Here is a 10,515-nt window from a genome sequence, read left to right on the forward strand (position 1 = left end):
TAAGTTGAGTTCTTCTGCCCTCATGGTATCTCACAGCTCTTTGATGCTTATGCCCTAAATGGAAGAATGAAAGAAACAGATGCTATGTGTGCTGTGTATTATAGATTTCCTCACAAAGTAATAAAAGCACAACCATAATAAATAGTGAAATAATCTTGAATTTAAAGCAGAATTGCTGCTCATGCAGAATATTGACCTAAGAAATCCCAGATGCATTGCATTACAGAGGAAATCATCATGCATTTTAGATGGGCTTTATGGTTAGCTAACCTATTTCCTAGGACTTAAGGTAAAATAAAAAATGTGATAATAATAGCTTCCAGACATGTCCAGTGAGAGGACAGAGTGGGGAGGGAGTCATTTAAATAGTCCTGAGTTACGATAAAAGGTAGACTAATAGGAATCTTCTAGAAGATTAAGTCCCTGGATCTGATGTTTGAAGGATTTGTAGAATTTCTAAAAGCAGACAAAAGGGATATGTTGGAGTTGGCTTAATAAGAACTAAATGTGCACATCTCTTCCCAGCTCTGTGTTCAGTGATATCCAATTGTTTGCTTGAAATTGACCATCGTGAGACTATTTATGCCATGGAAATTGGCAAATATTACAAATCAGTACAAGCACACTTTAGAAATCCCTCGCAGTTACAAATGCTTAGAAGTGTGAGTGCACACTAGAAGTCTGGTGACATGGGATTTCTGGAGGAGAGTAATGGTGGCTGAATCTAGCAAGGTGGGATTGAGTCAGGAGGAATCCTTGAATGTCAAACCAAAGAAGCTTGATTTTATTTTATAGGCACTGTACTCATTAAAAATAAAACAGTGTTATATAATGCCATTTGTGTGTGGGCTCATAATTCTAGTGCTAAAATCACAATTAGATTGAAAAAGTGAGGAACTGGAAATGAGAGACCAGTTAGAAGGCCGCAGTAGTAAGTAGTACAATAGAAGCTGATAAAGAACTCGACAGAACAGTATGCAATAAAAGAGAGAATGGAATAGACAGAAATGCCACTAGAAAATATTTAGAAAACTTGACAACTGAATGAGAGTTGGTGGGGTAACGTTGGGGGTGTTCAATATTATTAGAGTCAATTGTTTGGTGCACTGAGAGGTAGTGGTGTGGGTTACAAAAATAAGAAAGAAGGGAGAGGAATATGACTGAGTGGGAGGTAATACTCTCAGCTGTGGACATGTTGAATTTGAAGATATTTAGGGCATTAAGAGATTCTAGTCTAGATCTCCAGAGAGAGATCAGAGATGAAGATAAAGCAAGTGATAATCAAGGCCAACTGAATACTATTCTTTGTGTTGTGGGTCATAAATGTAAAGCAAAAATTGTTTTCTTCCTCATGTAATTCGCAGTCTGGGGCTGGGGATGTCGCTATCCACCTACACAATTACCCAGCTACTAGAAATCATGGTAGAAGGTGAGGGCCAAGCCATAGCGTCGGTCCATAAGCACTAAAGGACTGGCAAAAGGGGTTGATCGGTGGAGTGAGTGGATTCCCTTTGCCTCTCCAGATACACTCTCTGGACTCTCTATCCTGCTCTGTGCCCAAGGAACTTATATGCTTGGATTGCATTAATGGGTTCCTTTGTTTTTAGACTTTCAGTGGGTTTCACCAGTGAAAGGCGCCAGCAGATCCCAGGAGGGTGAGATTGAGGTATGTATTACTTTGATTCCCTTCATGCTAGGTCACTGCAGGTTGGGTGATTTCTCAACTAAAGCATAACTCCACACTGGTACACTTTTTGGGTTCCAATAACCACCCTCTCCTTCTAACCCTGAATGTGGGTAGAGACATCAATGCTCAGAGGTGGATTTAGCTTTGAACTCCATGTACTTCACTTGCACAGTTCCCTCCAAGCCCTGGAAGGGACCCGATCCTAGCAATGTGTTGATATGGTCAGATGTTGCTTGGATTCTTTACTAAAATAAGATCTTGTCATAGTCAGGATTCTAAAATTGATCCCAAAGATTTCATACCCTAATTCCCAGGACCCATGACTACAGTGAGATATGATGTTATGTTTTATGGCACTGTTGACTTTAAGATGAGGAAATTCTCTGGTAGCCTTATATAATCATATGAGTTCTAGAATTGAAGATCTTTCTCTAGCTGGGGGTAGATGAGGGGTCAGAAAAGTTTAAAGCATGAGCAAGATGCAATGTTTCATTGCTGGCTTGGAGATGGAGGGTGTCACATCAAAAGGAATGTGGGCAAATTTGAAAAGGTAGCAGAGGCTCCTAGTTGACAGCCATCAAGGAGATAATGACCTCAGCCCTATAGCTTCAAGGAACTGAATAAATATGAAAGCAGATTTCTTCCAGAGTCTTCAGGAGAGGACTCAGTCTGGCACTGTGATTTCAGTCTTGTGTCACGCTGAGCAGAGAACCCCGCCACAGAATGCTAGTTAATAAGTGGGTATTTGTTTTAAGCTTATACATTTGTGATAACTTCTTATGTAGCAATGAAAACCATGACCGATAATGTAGCTACTATTGAATAAGACTGCTGTCTCTTTTACCTCCAACTTTCTTCTGTCACACTTCCCTTATTGTCAGATAATATGGAGTAGCCACGGGACACTGGGAGATCTGACTCAGTGGAACTTGAGTTGGGTATGCTTAGTTTTTAGTGAGATATACTTGTTACATGGCTTACAGTTATAGTCACTTCGGTGACCTGCTGCACTAGTTCACCTGACATCACCATTTGGAAATGCATGACTAGAGGTTGTCCTTCAGTGTCTGACTCAGGAGCAACTGGCTCCTGGAGGCCAAAAGCTAGTCTGTGAAAAGGTCTTCCAAATCTTTAAAGATCACATGTAAAATAAATGTAGTGAATGTTTTCCCTGATTTGAAAAAAATCCTAAACACTTACATGATATTACCTAAAACAAGTTATGAAACTGAAGTTAAAAATAAAAAGAAACGTAGACATTTTTCTGGTTTTTAATTTATTATGTATTTATGTATTTATTTATTTATTTTTGAGTTGGAGTCTCACTCTGTCACGCAGACTGGAATGCAGTGGCTGCTCCCGGCCACCGCAGCCTCGACCTGCTGGGCTCTGGCGATCCTTCCGCCTCAGCCTTCCAAGTAGCTGGAACTACAGTCGTGCGCTACCACACCCGGCTGATTTTTGATTTATTGTAGAGATGAGGTCTTGCCAAGTTGCCCAGGCGGGTCTCGAACCCGCGGGCTCAGGCAATCTACTCACCTTAGCCTCTCAAAGGCGCGGGATTACAGGCTGAGCCACTGAGCCCGGCTAGTTTTTAATTTAAAGTATAAAAATATACCTGACTTACCAATAACAATTTATGAAGTAAACCATTGTCATTCGAGGAGATAATAAAAAACTATTTAGCCAAAATTTAGAGAAACAGTATCTTCGCACTTAATCAATTGATTAATTTATCCATGGTATTTTTCTGGATTTTATAGCCTTTGTGATAGTTTTATCTAAACTTATCAGTGATCATATTTTCTCATTTGCAGGTACCCCTTTGCATTATTAGTTTTGTATTTGTATTTTATATTCTTTTTCTTAAACAGAAAATTAATGAAGTAAGTGAATATACATCAGGTCTCACCAACCCTAGATCTATCCCATAAGCCTCTTACTGTGAATACTACACTATTCCTTGCTAGTGTCCCTAAACCTTGACTACAATTTGGTAAAAAGTGCCTTATAAAATTTCCCTTAAGTTTTCCAGTGGAGTGTGCATCTTTCTGCATGCAACTCTCCCAACTGATTCTCTTGGTGTTGGTTTGAGTGACCTTGAAAAATAGTTAGGCTCTTATTGTAAAGATGAAGAGAAAGGAGACTATTCTGGTCAACAGTGTTGCAAGAGCCAAGGAAAGGACAGGGGAGTTGGAAAATCCCCAGCTGGCTGGAGAAGTAGCGGCGTTCACATTGGGGATTAGCCATATGCCCAATAGAACTGATCACTTTAAAGTTCCATACCCATAAGCCAACACTTGCCAAGTGTGGCCAACTATTGTTTTTGACCAGAGTCCATGTGGTCTTATATCATGAGTTCTTATTTCATGTTGCTGTTGTAAACAATTACCATTAACAGATTTCAAAGTTTCTTTCTGTTAAATAGCTGAAAAGCTTGTTAGGAGAATCAAGGTAGCATTTGTCAATTTATACATTTGTGATACATACGTGTATATATGTGTGACTACACATGTGCACACATGTATGTATATTACCAGTTAGAGACACTACAACAGGGTAATTTCATAGGGCATAAATTAGACCTCCCTGGTGGGCCACAGAGAGTGCTGTTTTCTCAAATGATGGCTGACACTTTCTCAAACTTTGCAAAGGGCTAAAGGCAATGACCAATTATGGTTACTGAATTCTTAGGACCACATGGTAAAATAGAAATGTCCTAGTGTTTTAATTTAGCATCCCTATGTTCATTTTTTAAAAAACTGTAATAAATTAACTCATGCTCAGTGCAGGAAACTTGAAAAATATAACAAAAGACAAAAAAAGAAGACAAAGGAAAATAAAATATTTATCAACATTTTACTGCATGTCCTTTATTTTTCTGTACACATCTATATTTTAGATGAGATTGATCATGAATATTCTTGTACAGTCTTTTTTTCCTTAGTGGTGGAGAATGGTTTTATCACAATCACAAATATTGTTCTCTATCTGTTATTATTTTGCTTGCTATAGAAGTTAAACGTAACTATTTTAGACAATACAGAAATAAGTTAGTAAAAAGTAAAAAGAAAACAGAGAAACCCACACTATCCAAAACTATCATCATCATTGTTATCAATGATAGTTTCCATTAACAGTTTGATACAGCATAATTTTTAATGGCTGAATTATATTTCATCATTTGGACACACTGTAATCTAGTGGAAGAATTCCATAGAATAGATATTGGGTGACTTTCAACTAGGTTATTTTTAGCTTTCCACTAACAATTAGATATAAACCTGAGATGGACATTCTTATTTATCAGAAATGTGTGTGAGTGTTTGTATATGTATTTATTCCTTAGAATGCATTCCTTAGGATGTATTCCACTTTTAATGCGTGGCATATTTTAATGCTGTAGAAGATAAATGGCTCTTAATTAGCCAGGTGCCCAGGGCTTTGCAACCTTCCTCAAAGAATGAGCTCCCTTGGGGCAGCTGCATTATCTGTTGACTTTCTGGGAGAGCATTGGAACCAAGAGCCAATGATTTTCAAGAAGCTTAATATAGTATGTCTTAAAATCTAATTACATCTAATCTATTACCAAACATGTAGCTGACATTATAAAATGTTTTCCTTAGTATATCTAAAATGTATATTGAGAGAAAATCTGATTTTTATGTGAAACCTCTCTTTTTTTGTCTGCCTAATTTCTGTGCCTTCCTTTAACATCTAGTTAAATGGTTTATAATAGTTTTTTTGGGTCATAGAACACTTGTAGGAGAACCTTTGGACCTTTGCTCCAAACAAAAATATACATATATTGATTGTTTCTAAGCACAGAGGTCTTGGAAGAGTCATGTATCTCTTTAGCACTTCACTAACATAGAGTGAACTCTATCCTTCATGAATATAAGAAGTCTAGTTCTCTCCCTGTGCATTTCTGTGGCTCTTTGGGGAATTTGCCAACTTGTCCTAGTTGTTGCTATCATCCACTTCTCTGGACTTCATCAGTCTCTCCTTAATGGCTTAAAAATGTTCTTCATACTTCTGTCCTGCTCTGTAGTTTCCTTTGACCCAGGCAAGGACATAGGCCCTCCCTTAGTTTGTAATGACTAAGTATATAGGAATTACAGTACAGAGATGATGGAGAAATAGAACTGAATGTTGGAAATAATTGCTGCAAAATCTAATTACTATATGACACTCACAGAAGGTCTCTGGTGGTCATCTCTCTCCTATGAACCCTGGTTCATAATAGGGGCCAGTTGGCCTCATCGATTAGAGACTCCAAACCAGTCTCAACTCTGATTCTAGATTCAAATATTCCTCCCTTTTTATTTGGGGAGGGGATTAGGGAGTAAAGAAACAATAAACTTTGCAGGAGGACAACTATGCCCTGGATGAACAACTTTTTTTTTTTTTTTTGAGTTGGAGTCTCAGTCAGTCGCCCAGACTGGAGTGCAGTGGCCGCTCCCGGCCACCGCAGCCTCGACCTGCTGGGCTCTGGTGATCCTTCCACCTCAGCCTTCCGAGTAGCCAGAATTACAGGCATGCGCTACCACACCCGGCTGATTTTTTTTTTTATTATTTATTGTAGAGATGAGGTCTCGCTGCCCAGGCGGGTCTCGAACCCGCGGGCTCAGGCAATTCACTCACCTCAGCCTAACAACTTTTTAATATTCAGTATGCTTGGCTTAAAGCATTTGGAATACGTCACTGTCTCAGTGTTTTCTGAGAACAATGGGTAGAGGGTTGCCTAAAATATCTGTGACTAAATGATTCATCAAAGTGATCTCTCAAAACAAAGAACAGACCTGGATGGAGAACAAATTCTATATCCACTATTGAATGCAGAAAAGATTTTTGACATCTTTTCCATTCCATCACTTTTATAAGCTCAATGATAATTTGAATAGCTCATCTAAACAGCTAAAATTAATTGCTGGTAAATTTAAAAACCAATTTGTCTCAATCACACAACTACATCATTGGACTGAATATCTTAGATTGTTTTATACTCACCTCTCACCACCCCCAGTTATGTGTACCATCTCAATTCTTTAATTTTTCTCTGACCTGTACTGATATCCCCTTCTTCTGAAAAACACTACCCTCATAAATGATTATTTGCAAAGGTGTGTTATTAGGTATTAGTCTATTTCACAAATATTAGTCTAGCTTTTTGTTTAATTGCAAACTTTAAAGGCAGACATCTTGTTTTTACTTTTATTTTTAGCAATGCCAAATGCATCATCCAATAAATGCTGCTCTGTGTTTTCTTACTTCAAAGATGCTATTGATTGTGAGACTTCACCATTGATTTAATAAAAGCTCTTTAGGAAACAAACAAAAAACCCACTGCATTAAATGTGCACATCGATTGGTAAACTCATCCCAATTTTAGAAGCATTAATATGAAAATGAAGGAAATAGCAAGCTCACCTTAGATAGAGAAAAAAAGGTATGGTGAAATAAGTATTCTTACACCTCAGAAGACCTAAAATTTAACTATTTCAGCCTCTCACCAACTGCAGAAATCTTTCCAGAGCAAAGATATTAAATGTCGAATTAATGAGTAGGATTCAGAGAGAACATTGACTCCTCTGAGATAATAAGCACTTGTGTGTATATGTTTGGATTTTTCTCAGGAAAAGGTCAACATATTTCAATAGTCTCTTAAAGTCATTGTTGACCGCAACACTTTTTTCTTTCTTTCTTTTTTTTTTGCTTAAACAACAGTACTTTATTATCTCACAGTTCTGGAAGCTACCACACCAAGATCAAGGTTCTGCAGGTTTGGTTTGTGGTGAGGGCTCTTGTCTTGGCTTGCAGATGACCACCTTCTCAATGTGTGCTCATAAGTCTTGTCTTAGTGCATGCTTATGGAGAAGAGAGATAGAGATCTCTCGTGTCTTCTCTTATAAGGGCACTCACTCTATCATGGGGGCTCCCCTTTCATGACCTCATCTAACTCTAATTACCTCCCAAAAGCCCCCATTCTAAAAGCCACCACATTAAAGGGTTAAGGTTTTAATATATGAATTTTGGCAAGACACGGTCAACCAGCCTATAACATACTTACCAATTGGTTGGCCAGTTCCTGGAATTAGGCAATCACTTGATGGTGCAAATTTAAAAGCCTGTTAAACTCTTCAGGGTTTTTTCTAGCCTTTACAACAGTGATACATCTGATGACAGCGGATAGCAGAAGCCTGACCTCAACATTCTTTTTTTTTTTAAACTTTTTATTTTGAAATGTATATAGATCCACAGGAAGTTGCAAAGATAGTGCAGAGAGATCCCACGGACCCTTCATTCAGTTTCACCAAATGTTACATCTTAAATAACTTCAGTATAATATTAAAGCGAGGAAATGGACATTTGTGCAACATGTGTAGTTCTATGATATTTCTTCACATGTATGGATTCATGTAACCACCACCACAGCCAAGACAGAACATTTAGTATCTCTTGTGAGTGATCATTCAGTCTGAGTTACAGGGAATTTATGTAAGCATTCAACTCTTTTAACTACTTAATTGTACTAGTACACCTTAAATGTATATAAATAAAAGTAATTTTCAAGGAGGTCTTTGCCTAAAATTTTCTGCTACATACTCCTTGGTCCTGGATCACAGTACCGTTTTTTTTTGTTTGTTTGTTTTCTTTTTTGAGTCAGAGTCTCACTCCGTCGCCCAGGCTGGAGTGCAGTGGCACATTCATGGCCACCCCAGCATTGACCTGCTGGGCTCAGGCAATCCTTCTGCCTTAGCCTTTCAAGTAACCAGAACTACAGGTGTGTGTTACCATGACCGGCTAATTTTTTGATTTATTGTAGAGATGAGGTCTTGCCAAGCTGCCCGGCTATTCTCGAACCTGTGGGCTCAGGCAATTCCCTCACCTTGGCCTCCCAAAGTGCTGGGATTACGGGCCAGAGCCACTGCGTCCAGCCCAATATCTGTGTTATGAAAGTTTTATTTTAAGTAATAATGATGATAGACATTCTGGTATCTTGGTTAATATATGTTGGCTTACTAATATAAGAAAGAACCATGTAAAGACCATGAAATCTGCTAGATTATTTTTTTCTCTTCCAGTGAATTTATGCTTTTGGTATTCTTTTTCTGGTCTGATTTAAGATGTGAACAATTTAAGAACTAAACTAATTTGGAGGAGAAATGTCATATAGTTAGTGTTAGTGCTCAATAAATGATAACCATGTGAGTTAATTAAATAATGAATGAAGGAGTGAATAAAAGAGAAGATAACTGAAATTTACTAAATAGAAATTTATGAATGAATTGATTGTTTAGGTTAATATAATGAATTACTTAAAATATGTGACTTAGGATCCTGAGTTGAATATATGTTAATTATTGAGATTCTCTGCTGGACTGTACCAATATTATTCATATTTACAAACAATTTTAGTGTAAGAAGTCCACTCTTTCCAAGGGTAGATTAATCCAATTATCTGTGGTCCCATCTAGCCCTTCATTTATTCAACATTCATTGACTATCTAAGTCAGTGTGCATCTTAGATGAAGGAAGTATGGTATAGTGAAATGTGTGAGACCCTGGGACATAACAGTGGACAAGAAAAGCAAGTGCTTCCACCACAAACATTACTAGGAACACAGAATTTTCCATTTAGCACATACTGGTGATTAAATTTGTACAACTTTTTCATCTTATTTATAGGAAAAGCAGACCCAGAAAAAGACAAAACTAATAGAAGATCTATACTCAGTAGATTCATGGTCCCTAAAATATAAAACAAGGAAGATAGGGTAAGGTATATGTGATTAAGAAGACTGTTGGTTTAGAGAATATGTTCAGTTGATGTCTTACAATTATAGGATCCTTGGAAACCTGATATGAATGAACATAAACCCTGAATAATAAACCATGAAAATTCATTTATGTACATATGCACATACTTCCCAAGTGACTATTTTTTGCTGTTGACAAAAGCAAAAGAGGCAGCGAGTAGAGAAGCATCAGGAAGAATCAGAAGATCAGGGAGCTGTTTTCTGCTCTGCCTCTGACATGCTGTATGGTTCCCAGCAAGTGAGTCTCAGGTGACACGCATCCATGAACTGAGAGGGCCAGAGGCAAAAGTCTCTTCCTCTGGGTTTCTCAGATGAAGGGCATTTTCTCACACAACAACATGTAAGCATGACAGCTTTTGGGAGGGTTTTGTTATTGTTTGCTTTTGTGTGAAGGTAGGGGTAGGGGAAGAGAGCACTGTCCTGGACTGGGGTACTGTAAGTGTGAGCTCTGAAATGTAGTCTCTCATATTTCTGCAGGCCCCGGAACTCTTACTCCAGCTACAATTTTGGCCACTTTTAGATGTCACTGGAAAGCCAAGTCAGACGAAATAATGCACTGTACTTGGCATTTCTTCCAAATATTTGATAGAAATTTTTTTCTTTTATTTTCCTTTTTTTGCACGTAGTCACCCCCCCCAAACATATTAGAAGTCATCTATTGGCTATACTTCTTGGGGGAAGAGGAGGAAAAAAAAGCTCAGGCGTCCATTATGGATTTTTTAACACCATGGAAACTCTTAGACATTGATTGGCAGCATTATAACTGCCTTTTGCCGAAGCTGCTAATTGATGCTAAAAGGTAAATGCAGACAGCAAAGCAATTTGTAGCAGAAAAGTGACACTGATGAATATTTAAAAAACTTCTAAGCCCGGCGCCATGGCTCAAGCCTGTAAACCCAGCACTTTGGGAGGCTGAGGCGAGAGGATTGCCTGACCCCTCAGGTTTGAGACCAGTCTGGGCAACGTGGTGAGATCTCGTCTCTACAATAAAAAACCAAACAACCCCCC

Source organism: Carlito syrichta, unplaced genomic scaffold, assembly GCF_000164805.1.
Source record: "Carlito syrichta isolate Samal-C Ts95f unplaced genomic scaffold, Tarsius_syrichta-2.0.1 Scaffold316290, whole genome shotgun sequence".
Lineage (NCBI taxonomy): Eukaryota > Metazoa > Chordata > Mammalia > Primates > Tarsiidae > Carlito > Carlito syrichta.